Source organism: Pan paniscus, chromosome 2, assembly GCF_029289425.2.
Source record: "Pan paniscus chromosome 2, NHGRI_mPanPan1-v2.0_pri, whole genome shotgun sequence".
Classification (NCBI taxonomy): domain Eukaryota; kingdom Metazoa; phylum Chordata; class Mammalia; order Primates; family Hominidae; genus Pan; species Pan paniscus.
Window position 1 is genome coordinate 104,707,044 of NC_085926.1, and position 22,425 is coordinate 104,729,468.

General features: G+C 35.6%; 1 protein-coding gene; it reads right to left on the reverse strand.

Moving 5' to 3' along the window:
- Positions 1-22,425, reverse strand: part of LOC129397422 (ATP synthase subunit a-like) — a 903,826-nt gene that overhangs the window by 386,464 nt on the left and 494,937 nt on the right.

The following is a 22,425-nucleotide window of genomic DNA, read 5'->3' on the forward strand; positions in this document are numbered from 1 at the left end:
CAGTCACACAGAAAGGCCTGCACTGCACCCATTACACAGACAAATTTCTACAGCGCTGTCTTAACATTGAGCAAACAGTTAAACCTGGGGAAATCTGTGCCCAGACATCAAAGCTAGAAATGAAAAATTATGGTCAGTACAAGCCTTGAATGGGCTTCTCCCTTGCTGGAGCAAGCCAAAATAATAAAAACAGTTTTACATTCCTACTGCCAGGACCCATCTTATTGACAAAACCTGAGACAAGTCAAGGTAACAGAGGCAGTTGTCTGAGTAGATTCACTAGAGAGTCTAAGGCAGCTCTCCGGATGAAGCAGTAGAGGAGATAAGATAGAAATAATCACTCTGGTACCAGAGTAGACAGGCCTTGAAGGTAGTAAGGCCCTTTAATCAGACTTAGCAAGCATTTTTTTGCCTCTGACTTCTAGCTGAAACAAAATTAGTTACCAATAGACTTAGGCAAATGCTATACTGAAGGTAGGCACATAACCCCAAACTATATAAGCACTAACAAAATTGTAACACTTTGAGTTGGTGTGGTGGAATTATCTCCAGCCTTCTCCCTGCATCGGGTTACAGTAATAAACTCCCTTCTTTCCTAGTTTGTCTGCTTCTCGCTTCTCTGGGCCTCAAGAAAATGCAGCCAGACCCGGCTTGGTTCCAGGAACAATAAGGATAGTATTCAACTTTTAAAAATTTTTATCATGATGTTATCAAAACATCAGGGCTTCAGTCTAGGCCTTGCTGCTCCCCACACAGAAAGCCAATCACTGAGACAAGTATTGCCAGTGAAGAAGGCTTTAATCAGGCACTGCAGCCAAGAGATAGGAAAACAATCTTGAATCCATCTCTCTGACTAAAATAAGGAGTTTGTACATAGCAGGGAAAAAATGTAACCATGTGTGGCAAAACAGGAATTGGGGGTGGTAAGAGAGAGGAGTTGGACAATAGGAAGCAAATGGTCACTTAAGCAATCATGATGGGTGAGGGGTCTGACATCTCATTGTCCACATGCAAGGATCTAGTAAGTTTCAGTTCCTTGATACAATCTGGGAGTTCTGATGGTTGGCTCCCTGAGAAAGGAACTCAGATAAAACTAATGTAACCTTCTCAAGTTTCAAAACTAGGAGTGTTAGTTTCTATGTTAATTCAAGAGAAATCATAACATCAGTTCTTTGGGAAAATTGGATGTTTTATTAATGTATGTGTAATATTTTATGAGACTAATGTTCTATGGAATATACTCCAGGGAAGTTTGTTCAAAACAAATTAGAAGAATATAAAGATCTTTGGCATGTTATATGGTATAAAGACTTAGCACATAGTAAATCATTTTAAAAAGCAACTGAGACTTTTTCATAAAGAGGTCTGCAAAAAATAACAAATAAAAATATTACAATCAAATCAAACAATAAAATATCACAACAAAACAAGAAAGGGCGCTGTACTTTGGAGTGTTTACAAAGTATCAGAAGAGCCTGAATAATGCAGGGAAGATAAATCCAGTCTGGATCAGAGACAGGTCCACAACAATCTAAAGATTTTCATCAATTTCTTAGCCATGAAGAAATTGAAGATTATTATAATAACTATATGTATATATGTATATTATAAGAACTATATGTCTCAATTTTCCCTTACAATAACATACAAGAAACTATATTGAAAATCAGTGTTCATTATTCACATTCCAGAGTGTTGCTTCACTGATCATCAACTAATCATTTCATTGTCTTTTCACAAAGTTTCACATTATGAAAACATCCAGATGTTTCAGATAAACATCTGGCTTTAGTGGACCCTACTGACTACTGTAGTAAAAATTCCTAGTCATGTTGTAAGAATTCATATATGATAATTTCCTAGTTCTCAAGAGATATTTTTAAAGTAATTCAAACTATTAGCAGCTTATTACTATATATTATATAGTCATGTTCAGAAGCAGGCTCACTACACACACACACACATGCACACACACATTCTGACTACTGCAAAGTTCATTCAATATTTGAAAATTAATCAATGTAATCCATAATACTTGTGTGAATCTATGTAGAGAAAGCATGTGATGAAAACTAAAAACCCCAGAAAAACAGCGTGACTAAAAACCCTAGAAAAACAGCAGTTGAGGAAAACTTACTCAAGTTTATGAAGAGCATCTGCAAAAAGCTACAGCTAATACTCTAATTAATGGTGAACTACTATAAGGTTTCCTCCTAGGATCAGAAACAAAATATGATATGTACTCTGTTACTCTTTTTGTTTGTTTGTTTTGTTTTGCAGGTTGCCTTTTTGTTTATAAAAATTTTTTACTGAGGTAAAATATATGGACATAATTTACCATCTTTACCATTTTAAGTGTACAGTTCAGCAGTAATAAATACATTCACATTTTCCCCCTTCATCCCTCCCTTCCTGGCCTCTGATAACCATCAGTTTAGTCTCTATCTTCATGAGACCCACCTTTTAGCTCCTGCATATGAGTGAGAACATGCAATATTTGTCTCAATGTGCTTGGCTTCTATTCAATATATTACTGGAAGGAAGTCCTAGCCAGAGCAATCAGACAAAAGAAAGAAATAAAGGGCATCCAAATTGGTAAAGAGGAAGTCAAACTGTCACTTTTTGCTGATGATATGATTGTATACCTAGAAAACCCTAAAGACTCATTCAAAAAACTCTAAGAACAGGTAAATGAATTCAGCAACATTTCAGGATACAAAATTAATGTACACAAATCAGTAGCTCTGCTATAGACCAATAGTGACCGAGGTGAAAATCAAATCAGAAACTCAACCCCTTTCACAATAGCTGCAAAAAAATAAAATGCTTAGGAATATGTCTAACCAAGGATGTTAAACACCTGTACAAGGAAACTACAAAACACTGCTGAAAGAAATTAGACAACACAAACAAACGGAAACACATCCCATCCTCATGGATGGGTAAAATCAATATCGTGAAAATGATCATAGTGCCAAAAGCAATCTATAAATTCAATGCAATTCCCATCAAAATATCATCATTATTCTTCACAGAACTATTAAAAAAATCCTAAAATTCTTATGGAACCAAAAAAGAGCCCACATAGCCAAAGTAAAACTAAGCAAAAAGAACAAATCTGTAGACTTGATATTACTGGGACTCAAACATACTACTATAAGGCCACAGTCACCAAAACAGCATGGTAATACTATAAAAATAGGCACACAGACCAATGGAATGAAATAAACAACCCAGAAATAAAGCCAAATACTTACAGCCAACTGATCTTTGATAAAGCAAACAAAAACATAAAGTGGGGGAAAGAACACCCCATTCAACAAATGGTGCTGGGATAATTGGCAAGCCACATGTTGGAGAATGAAACTGGATCCTCATCTCACCTTATACAAAAATCAACTCAATATGGATCAAAGAATTAAATCTAAGACCTGAAGTCATAAAGATTCTAGAAGATAACATTGGAAAAACCCTTCTAGACATTGGCTTAGGCAAATACTTCATGACTAAGAGCCCAAAAGCAAATGCAACAAAAACAAAGAGAAACAGATGGGACTTACTTAAACTAAAAAACTTCTGGCCAGGTGCGGTGGCTCATGCGTGTAATCCCAGCACTTTGGGAGGCCCAGGCGGGTGGATCACGAGGTCAGGAGTTCGAGACCAGCCTGACCAACATGGTGAAACCCCATCTCTACTAAAAATACAAAAATTAGCCAGGCATGGTGGTGTGCGCCTGTAATCCCAGCTACTCAGGAAGCTAAGGCAGGAGAATCGCTGGAACCCAGGAAGCAGAGGTTGCAGTGAGCCGAGATTGCGCCACTGCACTCCAGCCTAGGTGACAGAGTGAGACTCCATCTCAAAACAAATAAACAAACAAAAACCTTCTGCACAGCAAATGAAATAATCAGCAGAGTTAACAGACAACTCACAGAGTTAGAGAAAATCCTCACAATCTATGCATCTGACCAAGGACTAATATCCATAATCTACAAAGGACAAAAACAAAGCTGACTGTTATTCATCATAATTCTGGAAGTTCTAACCAAAGCAATAAGGCAGGAAAATAAAATGAAAAGCACACAGACTGGAAAAGAATAAATAAACAAATCCTATTAGTAGGTAACATCATTGTCTACATAAAGAATTCCAATGAGTTTACAAAAAAACTTCTAAATTAATGAGTTAAACATGAATGCAGAAGAGAAGCTAAGCAAACAGATATTAATTGTATCTCTGTATACTAACAATGAACACATGGACATCAAAATTAAAAATACCTTACCACTTACTAGCAGTCTAAACAAATGAACTACTTAGGGGTAAATCTAACAAAACATATACAATATTTCTATGGTGAAAACTATAAAATACTGATGAAAAATGTTAAAGAAGACCTAACTATATTGAGAGACAAAGTTCACAGATTGGAACATTCAACATAATAAAGATGCCAATTCTCCCCAAATTTAATATACAATTTTAATACAAGTTCTATCAGAACCCCAACTTTTTTTTATATAGACATGCTCACTCTAAAATTTATATGGAATGGCAAAAGAACTAGAATAACTAAAAAGAATTTTGTAAAAGAAGAATAAATTGGGAGAAATCAGTCTACCCAATTTCAAGACTATTATAAAACCTGTAGATAATAATTAAGTCAAAACTCAAAAGATGGTTAAATGTGAAATGCATAACTATAAAACTTTTAGGTAAGATCATAGGGGAAAAGCTTCAGTGTCTAGGGCTAAGCACAAAGTTCTTGGGCTGGATACCAAAAGCATAATCCACAAAAGGAAAAATTGGTAAACTGCAGTTCTTCAAAATTAAAATATTAGCTCTGTCAAAGCTCCTATGAAGAGGCAGAGAAAACAGCTACAGACTGGGAGAAAGCATTTGCAAACCAATTAAAGGCTATTATCTAGGCTGTATAAATAACTCTCAAAACTTAGTAAAACAAAATAAATAATTGAATTAGAAAGTGGGCTTAAGATACAAAAATTCCACTAAAGATAATAGGTAAATTGAAAATGAGTACATGGAACAATATTCGACAATTTATAAATTGTGAAAATATGGTTAAAACTCTAATGAGCTATTACTATACACCTATCAGAATGGCTAAGATAAACCGTGACAATACCAAATGCAAAAACATAGAGAAATGAGATCCCTCAGACATGCTGGTGAAAATGCAAACAGCCACTCTGGAAGACAGCTTTCCAGTTTCTTAAAAACTAAACACACCACTACCATATAACTGGTAATTTGCCTGATATCCCATATTCCAGAAAAATGAAGACTTGTATCCATGCAAAAACATGTACGTGAATGTTTATAGCAGTTTTATTTGTAATAGTTAAAAACTGAAAACAGTTCAGATGACCTGCAACAAGTGAATGGTTAAACAAACGGTGATGCATTCATACCATGGAATACCACTGAGCAATAAAAAGCAACAAACTGTAGATACATCCAATAATCTGGATAAATCACCAGACAATTATGCTAAAGGAAGAAAGCAACCCCAAAAGTTTGCATACTGTATGATTTCATTTACATGAAATTCTTGAAATGACAAACTATAAAAAGGAGCACATTAATGGTTGCCAGGAATTAAAAGGAAACAATGGGGACAAAAGACAAATGAATGTGGCTATAAGAAAATGATATGAGGGATGATTGTGGTGATGACAGTGTTCTGTATCTTGACTGTATCAATGTCAAAGCCTGGTTGTGGTATCATATCATGGTTTTTCATTGTTTCCACTGGGAGAACCTGATTAAAGAGTATATGACATTATATTTTTCAACTCCATTGTGAATCTATAATTATCTAAAAATAAAAAGTAATTTGGCTGGGCACGGTGGCTCACGCCTGTAATCCCACTATTTTGGGAGGCCAAGGTGGGCAGATCACAAGGTCAAGAAATCGAGACCACCCTGGCCAACATGGTGAAACCCCCATCTTTACTAAAAATACAAAAATTAGCCGGACATCGTGGCCGGCGCCTGTAGTCCCAGCTACTTGGGAGGCTGAGGCAGGAGAATCGCTTGAGCCCGGGAGGCGGGGGTTGCAGTGAGCCGAGATCACACCATTGCACTCCAGCCTGGGCAACAAAGCAAGACTCTGTCTCAAAAAAAAGTAATTTAAAAAATACTGTAAAAGAGTAGGCAAATAATAAGAATTTATATGTCTAAGAAACAAGAAAATATTTTTGAATGCTATTAGTAATAAAAATGCTATAAATTCAAATGACAATGAGCCACTATTTTTTCCTATTAACTTTGAGAAAGTTTTTAAAAGTGGTGAGACCGGTACTTTTTTCAAAACCAGTGACATATTATAATTTAGTTGACTGTGTTTTCTCTTTATTAGCAATGCATTAATTAATAGTACAATGCATGGCCTTTTAGAATCATTAAAACATGGTAAATTTATACCAATTGACAATTTATACATTTACACATTTATTCATTCTTCCATTTAATAGATATTTATCTAGAACATACTATGATCCACATACTTGGCCTTGGAAACTCAGGAAAACTTTCTATCCTAAAGTTTAAAATCATTTAAAAATGGGGGAGTAACACTGTGTACCTATTTTCTCATCAATAAAATAATGAGTTCAAATAGATAGTTTCTAACATTGGCTTTAACATTTTATAGTCTTTAAAAATTAAAGTATTTTTATCCATGAAAGGATTCTGGAACATTTTTTGTTCCTAAAAAGGTGAGACCTGAACTTTTATACACTGTTGGTAGCGATGAAAAATCATGACAGACCTTTCGGAAAGCAATTTGTCAAGAATATTAAAGGTGATATTTTTTCTTTTGATCCATTAATTTGATCCAAAGCTCAAAATTTTTTCTCTTAGTTCTATTCTAAGAGTCTATATGAATGAAATTGTAACACGCATATACACAAGTAACTTTGACATGTATCATAGTTAATAATTGGAAAAACAAAAGAATGGTTAAACTGTTGCACATTCATATAATGACAAACTATGTAGCCAATAAATATGTTCTTTCAAGAATCTATAATAATGAGAAAATGTTCATCCCATAATTGTATAATGAGAATATTCTTATTGATTTTTCTGATGAATTTTTGTAAAAAAATTTAAAACCAATAAATGGTCATGCCTCCAAAAAATTAGGTAAACCAAGCTTATTAGCAGCTTCTATAGCCCTAAAGGTCATTATAGAAACAGATTCACTACACACATCCACACCCACACACACACATACACACAAACACAAATACTCTGACTCACCCAGAGTATTCTCACATTATTTTTTTTCATTTTATTGCAAGAGGGCCAAGAGAGAATATTTGGAGAGTAGAATTATACGTATCAATATTCCTTTGATGGTTTCTTATTTCTCCTCTTCAATCCTTTCTTCCACAACAGACAGTTGATCCTTGGAGTCTACCTTCTAGGGACTATTAGGACCTTTCCATAGAAGACTGTCACTCAACGTCTTTTAAATTAAAATATTAATGAGTGAGAGCTTAAGGTATTATGCCTCCCAAATATGTATTATTTTTAAAAGGCATGTTAAATTTGGATAACACCTAAGAACCAAAAGAATTTATCACTGTTGGCGGAATTGCTGGCACCCTGGTAGATGAGATTATTAGGAGCATATAGCTGTACAGGATTTCTTTAAAATCATACCACATAGACCACTCCATTCTGAAAAATGCGTAGATGTTTCCCATACTGGAAAACAATGTGTGGCTGGATCAGCACAATCAATTCCCGTTACTGAGAAAATAATTCAAATTCATATCAATGTGATGGTGAGTCAGGATTATTATTAAGGTATATAAAGGGATGTACAAAAAGTAGCATCCCTATGGCCAACAAAATGTATTTTAATACAACCTGATAATAAAGGCATTATAAAGCAACTGATTCACCTTGAAAAGATTTTTATGGAGAATATATTAAAGAAAAAAATAAGGCTGAGTTCATCAGTAAACCTCATCTTAATGTCAACCAAAGAGTAAGATAAGGTCCCCAGATGGACCCAGACAAATTCAGAACCTTTTTTAAAAAATAAGCAGAGTCAATTTTAATAGCTACATCTGTACTGGCCTCATGGGGTTCTCATTTATCAAACAAAATTAAAACTTTGTTTGATCAGCATTATGAAACCAGTCAAACTCCACAGTGGTTTGAGAACTATTCAAATCCACTTGGGTAAAAAGGGAATTTACCAGGGAACTCTGTGGGCTGTCTTCATTTCCTTAACTCCTTCATTCCAAATGGAACGCTACTCTTGTTAATTTGAGAAAATTGTAAGACTAGAATGAAAATAGCATCAGATGAATCCTGGCTATTTTCCCATTTCTCCAAGTCCTGTAACTCATCACAACTTTCCTTGTCTATTACAGAGGTTCAGGAAGGGGTTTTGTAAGCTGTTGTCCTAGGGGACCAGGCATTACTTAATATGCAGGTGCTTAAACCTGATCCCTGCTGAATAGGAAGAGACAGATTCTGAGACTCTATAGTGGCTGGTATTTGTTTTGCTTAAAAATGCTTCAAGCGTTGAGTCTCTGGAAAAACACAGGAGAAAAAATCATTTTCAACATTTTCTCTTTTCTTTCTGACAATGCCATTCTTAACTCAGTGAGTTAGAGATGGGCAAGCACAAATAACACCTTCTCAGCTTCCTCAAAATGCTAACAGAAGATAAAAATGTTATGCAGTGATGCTTAAAATTTAATGTCATTTTACAAAACAAAACCCATGAGTTCCTAAGTAGAAAAAATTGTTCCGCAAGAAAATGCTATAAATGTAATGCAGATAAGAGAGACATTGAAATGTAAGTAATCCACTCCCTAACAGACTCCCCTCATCAACTCATCCCTCCTCCCCACCTGTTTTACACAGAGAAAGAATAAAGATTTGTTTAATATGCTTATATGATTTTCCTTCTAGAGTATTCTTTAGGTAGAGTGCTTAAGCAAGAATATGCACAAGGATAAGCAATAAATACGAATGAAGGTTAGAAGGAGAATAACAAGATAAATAGCATGCAGGAAAGATATTAACTTTAAGAAGAAGAAAATAAAAACATTTTCTAAATGACTTTAACTCATTCTGAAACCTATAAACTACCATTCATCCATAAAATAGAGAGGTAATGTACTTAGAGATTTCTAGTAAATATATATTGTATGCCCCATTTGTGATACTGGTTTGTGTTATTTTAAATATCAAATTTTAAAGCAAAACTGAAAAATCCCCAATCCCAGAAGAGTAATCTTCCATCAAGATACAAATTATCTTTGAAGAGGTGCACAAACTTTTTGTAGTAAGTTACCTCCATTTTAAATTAAAATCACCAAATTTGTGATTTGTTGCTCTCAGTCTCTGCAGTTTCATCATCTTTATCTTTTAATTGTTCTTTAAGCAAGACTGAAACCAGTGGCTCGTGCTTATTAGCACAATTTGAAGACTCTAGATAGATACTTTTGAAGACTTGGCCTGACATTAAATCCACCTTCTTCCTCCTCCTTGGCCTTCCAGCCACACACAATTAGGACAGATAATGTAATGATAAACTTTACCTGGGGAAGAATTAAAAAGTGCTTTTTTAATCACAAGTATAATTTGCCAACTCTTTCTTATGAGAAAATAGTCATGGTGCTATTAGAATTATTATTTTTTACTGCATGAAAAGTCTACTGTCTCTAGCTTGCTTTCAGTTCTAAAGAGAGGGCCCAAATTATTACATGACTATAATTTTGGTGATTTAATAAAGAAAATCAATGTAGATGTTTTCATTTGTTTCTTATTCTTGTAAATATAAACTATTTCCATTGAGATTAATTGCAAAAGAACTTCGGGAGCTGATAAATAGAAGGATTTTTGCTCCTTTAGATGAAGCAGCAGTATGTTAGAAGGAGGATTATTTTTAAAGTTTGATGTGTTTTTTGTAGATATTCTTTAATAGTTACAATTTAGAGACTATTTTCACCTAAAATAAGTCCTATTTGTGAAATCCTAAATCACAATTATCAGTTCCAAAACAAGTAAAGAATTAAGACACAAATAATTATTTTTTCAAAGTATAATCTGTTGAGTTGGCATCTAAGCTCAAATAATAATTTCAAACAATTTGAAAGCAGCTTTTATATAATTTCATGCTCTATGAAAAATCCATTTGGAAAATCATGTGTAGCCTTTCTTATATTATTAGCGCATTCATACGTACATCCCTTTGTTTTTTCCATTTTTCAACTGCTGCCTAACATATTTCTAGGAGGGGCAAAAAGCTGTCATCACTGTAACCACTAGGATATGGTTTCAACAGGAAATCATCATTCAGGCTTCTATAACTATGTTTTGCCAGAGAATCTAAAGAATATACTGAAAGAACCTACTGAAAATCAGAAGATGTGCTTCATTATGGTACAGACCTCATATAAAGATCTGGCTTTCTCTGTACTTCTTTCAGAAGATATTCACACATGCATTGAATAGGAAATGTGCGAAATGCTAGGAACGTATCTTAGCCTTTGGTCAGGTTACCACGCTGTTTTATTTGCTCTTTAACTCAGATATATTAATGATAAAGTTTGAAGAGAAAAATATATTAACCAACTATGAAGGTTAATTGTTCTTTAAGCAAAACTGAAAGAAAATGAGAATGCTGAATGTTTTTCTTCTAATTCTTGTTAATTGTATAATTTTACATACTTATTGCTACACCACTGTAAGATTGTCCTATACTATCTATAGTTTTAAACATTAGCATAAACATGTAAGAATGAGTAATTTATTAATTTTTCTTGAAGGATAGCTATCACTAGAATAAGAGTTATTTAGTTTCCCTGGTTGGTATACCCTGCTAAATAAGCTCCATCCAGATTATAACTTTTATAGCTCATGGGTTACACGTGTTGCTTTGTTCTTGGGTTTCATAGTTTACATGGAAAGACATTGTGTATATATGTTTGTATATGTTAACATGCTGCTGACCAAGATCAATAAAAATAGATCAATGGAAATAGAAAAGTCAGTTATAACTACTAATTGTGAATCAAAAACCTTCACTTTGTATGTCATCAAAATAATTGAAATTGACAAAAGCAAGAAAAAAATATTATCTGCCTTTCTCTAAGAATTTAAAATCTGATGCAGGATAAGAAGTGTGAGGATCACAAACCTATATGGAAATAACAATAGCAGAAATAAAAAATACATAGTCAACATTGGCTCTCTTGAACAGAGCTGTGAGTGGGAGCCAAGGCCATTGCTCTCTGGATATTCTGACCTTCCTCTACATTTTTTGGTGACTACATATCAGCACTTTATCATCAGGAACACATGTATTATATATTATATTCATTATGTAGCATGTATGAGGAGGACATAGTTTCAAGTATTAGCATAGGACAATAAATCCTTTTCAACACATATAGATTATCCAAAAACTATTTTATTTGTATGTTTCTGAAATCATAATGATTTTATTTTTGCCTTTAACCTTACAGACATGGATGTGGTTTTTAGACACTAGAGTAAGAATAGGGTTAGGAAGGGGATGATATTCATTAATTAATTATACTGAGATTATTAGCCACGAGTCTCTTTGCTTAACAAAGGAGGAGTTTAGAATTATACATGCATTTCTCTCTGATATTATATCCAAAGCAGCTGGCTCCTTGCCTGGCACATAGCTGCATTATATCGATGATTGCTAATTCCTTTCATTTCTATCTTCATATATATTTGTAGGATTGAAATATCTTACTGGGCTTTTAAAAAAATAAATAAGTACTGCAACATTCTGAAACATTTATTTCTCATTGGAAGTCATTCTACAAGCATTTCTGGAGTTATCATTATGTGCCAATTTTTATTACATTGGTGTAATCTATACAGCTCAGTCTAGAAGTTAAACAGAAATAAATACGGCATTGCAATGTGGCGTTGATGGTAAAGGGATACTACAATTACTTTAAAACAGCCTAAGAAGAAGATTGAGCCAGGGAAGATTCAAGTCAAGAGACAGCAGTAATATAAAGTTCCCACAGAAAGGGACAGAAAGCGTGAACATTCAGAGAACGGCAAGTAGTCAAGGGATTTCAGGAACTAAATGAATTACGCAACAGCTACATTTCAATGATATACATGTGAAGATCAACCAAGACTCAAAATTACTGAAATCTGAAAATCTAGATTAGCTATAGAAATATAATCTTCTACATGACAAAGAAGCTATATGCCTTAAACTTGAATAAATTTGTGCCACCTAAATATTTAGTTGTTAACTGATCTTCAACAAAGCTGACAAAAGCAAACAATGGGGAAAGGACTTCCTATTAAATAAATGGTGCTGGGATAATTAGCTAGCCATATGCAGAAAATGGAAGCTAGACCCCTTCCTTACACCATATACAAAATATATACATATACAAAAATCAATTCAAGATAGATTAAAGACTTCAATGTAAAACTCAAAACTATAAAAACACTAAAAGATAACCTGGGCTGGCCAGGCGCGGTGGCTTTCACCTGTGGTCCCAGCACTTTGGGAGGCCGAGGCGGGCAGATCACAATGTCAGGAGTTCAATACCAGCCTGGCCAACATGGTGAAAACCCATCTCTACTAAAAATACAAAAATTAGCCAGGCATGGTGGCCGGGGCCTGTATTCCCAGCTACTCGGGAGGCTGAGGTGGAGAATCGCTTGAAACTGGAAGGCGGAGGTTGCAGTGAGCCAAGATCGCGCCATTGCACTCCAGCCTGGGCAACAAAAGAAAAACTCTGTCTCAAAATAATAATAATAATAATAATTCAGGCAATACCATTCTGGACATAGGAACAGGCAAAGATTTCATGACGAACATGCCGAAAGCAATCGCAACTAAAACAAAAATTGGCAAATGGAATCTAATTAAACTAAAGAGCTTCTGCACAGAAAAAAAATATATAACAACAGAATAAACAGGCAACCTATAGAATAGGAGAAAATATTTACAAATTATGCATCTGACAAAAGTCTAATATCCAGCGTCTAGAATTAAGTTAAACAAATTTACAAGACAACCCCATTAAACAACCCCATTAAAAAGTGGACAAAGGACAAGAACAGATACTTTTCAAAAGAAGACATACATGCAGCCAACAAGCATATGAAAAAAAAGCTCAAATCACTGAACAATAGAGAAATGCAAATCAAAACCACAATGAGATACCATCTCACACCAATCAGAATGGCTATTTTTAAAAACTCAAAAAAACAACAGATGGGGCGAGGTTGCAGAGCAAAGGGAACGCTTATATACTGCTGATTGGAGTGTAAATTAGTTCAACCATTGTGAAAAGCAGTGTGGCAATTCCTCAAGTAACTAAAACAAAGCTACCATTAGACCCAGCAATCCCATTACTGGGTATATGCCCAAAGGAATATAAATCATTCTACCATAAATACACGTGCACACATATGTTCATTGCAGCACTTTTCACAATAGCAAAGACATGGAGTCAACCTAAATGCCCATCCATGGTAGACAGTATAAAGAAAATGTGGTACATATACACCATGGAATAATATGCAGCCATAAAAAAGAATGAGATTATATCCTTTGCAGGGACATGGATGGAGCTGGAGGTCATTATCTTCAGCAAACTAATGCAGGAACAGAAAACCAAATATTGCATGTTCTCATTTATAAGAGGAAGCTAAATTATGAGAAATCATGGGAACAAAGAGGGGAACAACAGACAATGGGGCCTACTTGAGAGTGAAGGGTGGGAGGAGGGGGAGGGTCAGATGAAATAACTATTGGGTATTAGTCTTAGTGCCTGGGGAATGAAATAATCTGCACACCAAACCCCTGTGACATGAGTTTACCTACATAACAGACCTGCACATGTACCCCTGAACTTAAAAGCTAAAAAACTAATGACAAACAAATAAATATCTAGTTGTGATAAAACTAATTATGTCATTATGATTGAATTATCATTTGTTGTATTGTTTTGTAATTTTTCTTAATGAAAAACTTTTAATAAAAAAGTTTTCAAACTGATATAATTACATTAATTCATCATTATATAATATTTATTCACTAATACAATTTATTCTTCACTGAACTTGTAATACTCTTCATATTAAATTATCTTGGTATGATTTAATTTGTTATTCTAATGTTAAATGATAATTGTTAGTGGCTGAAACTGCAGATTGGATACTAAATAAGCAGAGTGGGATAATGTCATTTTCTACAATGCACATAAACAAAGTGTGTATAGGCTAAGAATACTTATGTTTGTATATGGAAACAAATATTCTCCTTAAAAGCATATTTGCTTAGATCTAATTGAACTTGATGATGTTTAGCTTGTACTGACAACACTGCCATGCAGAATATCACAAAATTATCTTTAGTACAATTTCTTTGAAATATTTTCCTTTGTGTTTCTAATATTTCCTCAAGATAAAGGGCACATTATCTTTATAACTAGGAAAAAAAATACCTGCTAAAAAGTAATCAGTTTTCATATTAATTTGAGGGCTTACATTTTGGTCCACTGAACACCACTAAGGTCATGAGAGTGTCTGTCACAGCCAAAACAATTCTCTTTTTTATCCTTTAATTTTTATGCCTTGATTGAGGATTGTTAAACTTCAAATTATTTTTCTGGTTGGCATTTTTTCTTATTTTTATTATTTTGCTTACAGGAAATTCTAACCTGTTGCTATTGTTAGCAAAATTGGACAAGTCGAATTAACAAAGAAAATCATTGTGCTTTGAAAGTTACTCTTATTTCAATAAATGGATTTTACCTCCAACAAACTAAAATGAAGAATGATGATTTTCTGGAACATTTAAAAGACTATCCACAGAGTAAATTTAAAACCAGCAGAGTGGAGGATGGCTAATATAATTTATGACACATATTTAAAACACAGAAGACTTGTGATATAAAGAGAGAGAGTTAACAAATCTAAGAAAAAAAGATTTCTAACCAAGTGGTTGACTTGCAAAGATACCAAAATATGCCATAGAACAACACAGTTTTTTAGAATTTCTCATTACTTGTCTTATAAATTAATTGTATTCATTGAGAATAAAATATTACTTAAGTAATGCTGACAGGTAAAATTAAATGTAGCAATATGCAAGTTGCCCTGGTCTTAAAAAATGACTACTGGATGGTGGAAGTGGATGACAGAGAGTAAGATAATATTTGTTCTAACATCAAAAAACATTTTCCTTTCTTTTTAACTCAAGCTTTTAGTGCACAGAATAAAGATACCAGATTCTGCATTCAAATACCCTGCTAAACTTTAAAAGTAGGTAGTGGAGTGACACCCAAGAGCACCATCGGACCAGAGGAACTTTATGGCTATCCAACATGTTCGTGAGTAGGAAAAGAGTGGCATAGAGACAAAGGGAGACTACAACTAGCTCTGCCACAATATAGAATGTGCATATATCCAGATAGAATGTTTATTGCCTAATACGCTAGGCCTGAAGACTAGTCCTGGTTCTGGAGAAATAGGACTAGTCTGCAGTAACTGTGCATGTAAAGGAAGAAAGTAAATATAAATTGTCTACAACCCATATGATAATGCCTTCTATAAACATTTCCACCAACCATGACTTTTTTTTTTGAGATGGAGTCTCGCTCTGTTGCCAGGCTGGAGTGCAGTAGTGCAATCTTGGCTCACTGTAGCCTCTGCCTCCTGGGTTCAAGCAATTCTCCTGCCTCAGCCTCCCAAGTAGCTGGGACTACAGTCACACACCACCACGACCAGCTAATTTTTGTATTTTTAGTAGAGACGGGGTTTCACCATGTTGGCCAGGATGGTCCTGATCTCCTGACCTCGTGATCTGCCCACCTCGGCCTCCCAAAGTGCAGGGATTACAAGCGTGGGCCACCACGCCCAGTCTATGACGCTTTTATGTGGAAACACATAAATACATTTTTTTAATTTGGGCTTTGATTTGGCATTTGGAATAACTGCAGCAATTTGAATTAGTTTATTTGTAAATAAGTGTTAGAAAAAGTTCTGAAGACTAGTGCAGTATGGTGGAAATAATAGTAGAACGAATAGGAGGCCAAACTTTCAGTCCTAACTCTATTGTGTGAACATAATCTAGTGACTTCAACTTTTTGCATGGTAAGTCCATTATCCTCATTAACTCTAGAGATTAAAATATATTAGGCCATCAATAAATGGTTAAATAAAAGCCCTTTCTAAACAACTCTGTTTAACAAATTTAAACAAATTAATACTTTAAAAAGGTAAATATCAGCAAACTTAAAAGAAAAAGTTTTCAAAAAATGCTCTAGAAACACTTTGCTTTTAAATGATGAATCTCCCAATGGATAATTATGTAAATATACAAATAATATTTTATATGATATTTCATATCAACTGCCCCTGTAAGCATTTGCATATGAAGAGTAAAATTGAAATTATTTTAAAATGTTTTTATATACTCACTAAATTATACTCTAATTATTGAAAACAGGTTTCTAGGTTGGGTAGTAACTATAATGATGTGTATTTGTTTTTTGTTTGTTTGGGGTTTTTTTGAGACAGGGTCTTGCTCTGTCCCCCAGGCTGCAGTGCAGTGGTGTGATCTTGGCTCACTGCAACATCCGCCTCCCGGGTTCAAGCGATTCTTCTGCCTCAGCCTCCCAAGTAGCTGGAAATACAGGCGCGCATCACCACTCCTGGCTAATTTTTGTATTTTTAGTACAGACATGATTTCACCATATTGGCCAGGCTGGTCTCGAACCCCTGACCTCAGGTGATCCACCCACCTCGGCTTCCCAAAGAGCTGGGATTACAGGTGTGAGCCACCATACCCGGCCAATGATGTGTATTTGTTTTAATCAACGTTGGTAATGATATAGATCAAAATACCTTGGAAATACTATTATGTATTTCTGATGATAACCATTGGTAGGCTCAAAACATTTGTTCAAAACAAAAGAATATATATTTAATTACTGTAGAGAAAGCATGAATTAAAAGGGAAATGAATTACAACATTTCATTTAGCTGAATATGATTAAAATCTTGTCTATTTGAATTCAAACTTCACTCTCTTCTAGAAGCGCTCTGGATACAAATAAGCAAAATAAGGAATGGGGGACGAGGAGATTTTGCAATAACAGAAAAATACTTCCTAACCATCTAGCAATAGGAAACCTTGCTGAAAGCATGCCATCCAGAATAGTTCAGCAATCTGAGGGAAGGGAATATTTACAGAAATCTATGTAAGAAAACATCACTAGCTAAACCATAAATAAAGCGCAGCATTCTATTGTAATATCAAAGTGTTAGGTGATGATTCACCCACTGAAGAACATCTGGGCTGTTTCCAGGTTTGGCTATTATGAATAAAATTGTTATGCACAATTATGTACATGCTTTTCTGAAAGCATAACTTTTCATTTCTCTGGAATAAATGTCCAGCAATAAATTGCTAGGTCATGTGGTACTTGCATGTTTAGTTCTTAAAGAAAGTATAAGTTGTCTTTCATCCTCTTCATTTGGGCTTTCTCAGGGTAATTTTTAATTTTGATGAGATCCAATTTATTGATTTATGTATCATGTTTTTATGTCACATCTAAGAACTCACCTAGCCCAAGATCCTGGCTATTTTTCTCTTACTTTTTCTTTTTTTTAGGTTTTATAGTTTTACATTTTCTTGGAAGTTTATGATCCATTTTGAATTAATTTTTAAATAAGGTATGAGGTTAAAGTCAACGTTCATCCTTGCCTATTGATACTGAATTGCTCCAGAACCACCTGTTGAAAAAGTTTTTTTTTTAATTGAATTGCTTTTTCATTTTGTCAAAAATCAGTTGAGAATTTTTGTGTAGGTCTGTTTCTGGGTCCTACATTCTGTTCTGTTGATACATGTTTCTATCCTTCCACCTATATAGTGTGATATTGTGAGATATTGGATATATCACACACATAAAAAGGACATTCGATATCCTTCCAATATCACACTATATAGCCCTTAATATGCAGTTTTAAAAATAAGCCTGGCAGGGAAGGATAGTGCCTCCACCTGGTTGGTTTTTGTGGTAGAGGTCCCAGTCAATTCTCCTTGTTAGTAGTGACAGGTTCCCCTGGTGTGGTCAGAGGGACTCCCATTAGATCCAAGGACAGGTAAATGGGATCGCCTGGGCTGTCTTCAGTTATTATTTTGAGTGTCCAGAAATGCCAGATCTGAGTGAGCTTCCTCTGGTAGGTGGGAGTATTCAGGATGCTCTGGTGCTGTGCCACTTCTTTAGCTCTGGCGTCCCAAGCCAGCTCACTCTCCTCTAGCATCTTTTAGACTAATCCTTTGGTTGTTTCTTCTGCTTTATAGTTGTGCTTAACAGGGAAGAACAGGGAAAAATGGGTACACTATTTCGTTCTGACTGAAAGTTATGACCCTATATATTTTAAGAAGTTTTTCTATATTGCGATGCAGGCAAAGGCTAGACGCAGCTCTGAATGATAGCAGCTGCTTTCCCCGAGAGGAACCGGAACTAGCGAGCTAGCATGACTCTTCCCTATTCATACGCTCACTGCCTAACACTAGGCTTCCCTGAGCTCACCTTCCCCAGAAGAGTGGAGCATCAAGAACTCTGATCACATCATTTCCTCCATATTTCCATTCCATTTCAGAACACATAGCCCACTCTAGTGTTTGAAAAATGGAAATCTACTTCTTTTTTTTTCTTGAGACAGAGTCTTGCTCTGTCCCCCAGGCTGTAGTGCAGGGGCGCGATCTAGGCTCACTGCAAGCTCCGCCTCCCGGGTTCACGCCATTCTCCTGCCTCAGCCTCCCGAGTAGCTGGGACTACAGGCGCCCGCCACCACACCTGGCTAATTTTTTGTATTTTTAGTAGAGACGGGGTTTCACCGTGTTAGCCAGGATGGTTTCGATTTCCTGATCTTGTGATCTGCCTGCCTCAGCCTCCCAAAGTGCTGGGATTACAGGCGTGAGCCACAGCGCCCGGTCATGGAAATCTACTTCTAATCAACTACACATGCTGAGAATTATTTTAAAATCATTTTTTCTCTTCTTAATATGACAACACTGATTTAACATATGGATAAGAATGCAAGCCATCGTAATAAATGTTATCCCACATTGATTTTTTATTCAACCATTTATCATAGTTTTTAATCTTATCAAAAAAGACACAATTTTTACCATTGTTTATGCCTGGACTTTGCTCAACCAACTGGCAATGGATCTCATGCCACATCTGATAAACTGTAAACAGTTATTTTGATTGAGACCAATGTGTGCAATTTGAAATAAGCTAATTCCAAGTTGTTCATGTACATGTTCTTGAAATAGCAAGGACTAACTTCCTTGCTCTCCATTAACCTTGCATACAAGATAAATAAATGTGCTCAAGTGAATATGCAAGTCTGTGGCCTGCTGGGTCACTAGCACATAAATTAGAACTAGTGTTCTGAATGGTGTCCAGTCAGAGAACACTGATCATAGTAGGAGAGAATATGGTTTTCTTGGGACCAAGCATCACCAGAAAGAAAAATGCTAGATCCACAGACTTTCCAATTAATTTTACAGAAAAGCAAATATGTTATTGTGTTCCGCTGTGAAGTTACATATGCTTCCTTTAGTAGTCAAAGAAAAAATGTGACTTCCAGGGCCATTTTAAATAAGTTGCAGGACAAGCCCTACAGGGCTTCAGCATATACTCATTCTTATGCCCCAAATTATCAACTCTATGTCTGTATATTTGTCTTAGTCTGCTATAACAAAAGACCACGGACTTGGTGGCTTAAACAACAGACGTTTATATTCTCATGGTTCTGGAGGCTGGAAGTCAAAGATGAAGGTGCCAGCCTGGTCAGTTTCTTGTGAGGTCCCTCTTCCTAACTTGCAGATAGTCGCCTTCTTTCTGTGTTCACACATGGCAGAGAGAGTGAGGGAGAGACCAAGCTTCCTTCTTCTAAGGGTAATAATGTCATCATGAGGCTCCCACCCTCATGAGCTTATCTAAACCTAACTACCTCACAAAGGTAGTTACCTTCAAATACCAACACATTAGGGGTTAGCCCTCGAATATACGAATTTTGGGAGACAAAATTCCATCCATAATATTCTCCAGATGTACAGGTGCCTTCATCAAAACAATGAGTCATCAACACTAGATGGATTAGTATTAGTCCTACACTGAGGAGTCTGTAAATTGAACTTCATTATATAGAATATATAATAGTATATGGATAGTAAAACATTATAGGAAAACTCTACACACTACCAAAAAAAGTAATGATAAATTATTTGCTATATAAAGAGGAATGTTCATTATTCAATAAACTCAAAGTACTTGTTTTAATAATGTCAGTATATACTGAAGCAAATTTTCCCTTCCCTTGTCACTCACCACTTCTCTCTGACTATAAGCATGTCCAATATAGCCCTTCCATGTCAAATCTCTTCTCAACCCTGCTATCTCTTTTAACTAATAATTTATTCATTACTGGTGCTTTCATGTGCAGGGATGGTTCTCCTTCCACTTTTCTCCCCTAAAACCCATGTAACAAGACAACCTGATTCCAAAGTTGTAAAACTCAGCTTTTCAGATCTCCATATACACATCATTGATCTTTATGTGTGTGAATTTTCTTGAGCAAATCCAGGCCTAAACAGCCTAAGCCCTAAGAACATAAGCAAAGAACTAATTAGACTTCATTCTCCTTCATTCTCTGGTAACCTCCAGACTTACACAGGACCAGTTCCAGATTAATGTGTATTATGAACAAGCATGGTCAGGCTGTCCTAACATTTTCCAGGCCAGGGCAAGAGTACAAATGGAAATCATGCTTGGATCTAGAGGAACATGCATGGGTATAACTGGAAGGATGGATATGGGGAAGAGGTTCATGTAGGCACTGGACATGAAGTGATGGTTTCTGGGATTGCTGGGGCATAGTTTAGAAGGAGGGTTCTGGGTGGAAACATCCCCTTAGACCCAGAAAATCCTCCTACCTAGAAGAGGAGCACAGTCAGAGGACAGAAGAGTGGGACTCTTCACCACATGGAGACCCACTGCAGGAGTCCTGGCTTCCTGGGTTTGTGGTGGCACTTGCCAAGGTTGTCTCTTTATTACTCTGCCTTCTTAACCTACTGCGTTAAATGTCTTGGTACACAGTCTTAACCTTAGCCTGTAATATTATCACCCTTCTTGTAATTTAGGGGCCATTTAATTTCCCTTCCTTTTATCTTTCATCTTTCATCGACAGCATCCTCGTTCCCTGCCTGAAGCAGCTAACAGCTAAGCATGGAAACTAAAGTGTCTCATGCAATGCTGCACAATGAAGTCCAGGATAACCTGTGGATACCTAATAATATAAAGGTATTAAGTGAAACCTAATAATATAAAGGTATTGAGACACCCTGGAGAGCCTCTTCCCTCTTTGAGGGAATAAAGTTGCTACTTCCAGTTCTTCAGCTTGCCATCCTTAATTCACAAAGGAAATGCATCTCTAAGTGGGGAGTGTCAGTTCTCAGGGATGGGCAAGACACTGTTCTTGAGAAGATGAACCTGGTGCATGCTCCTCAAATCTCACACCACAAAAAATCTTCTATTTTTACCTAAAAAAAATCTTTGATCCTATAAAAACAACAGAAAATTTTTGGAATCATAAAAATGTTGGAAAGAAAAAAAAAGGAATCATTAGCCACTACTATTTTCTGTTTTATTTTTAAAGTAACATCAGGTTGTTCTACCAATATTTTTAAAAACTACTACATTAGTAGTCAAATATATGACAGATTATCTAAGAAACATGTAACTTATCTAAGAAACATGTATCTAGAAAAATCAGGGTTTTAAGAAGGGTTTGCCTGGTATAGTTAGTGCAGCAAAAGGAAGACAAGCGGAATTCTGTCCCTCGCCACTCTTCATTTAGTGTGGAAGAGGCTTCATCACTGATTTGGGTGGCAGGAAATAGTGATAGAACTTGATTTGTGGACCATAGGTTAATTTAGAAATCTGTCAATTTATAAAGCTAACTGTTAATGTATCAATTCTCCATACTAATCGTATTTATAAAGGGCACATTTTTTAATCCACCAGATAGAGGAACAGCTGAAAACTTCAGACATAAGTAAGCTTGACATGATACTGCAGGAGAGCAAAAACCAAAACTAATAACTTCATTTTTACCCTCTCTCACAAAAGGAAAACTACCTTCTCAAACAAATGAAACAGGAAAGTGAGAAATCATGACTTGTTGCTTAATGCCTCCCAGGGGGATTATTCTGAATTCTGCAGACCTGCTGCTGCACAGGGAATGCAGAAACTCTTTTCAGTTTTCAAATTCTCTACAGCAATTCTAATGAAGTCCCACTGAGTCCTAGTCCAAGCTAAAATTTTGAATTTGGAT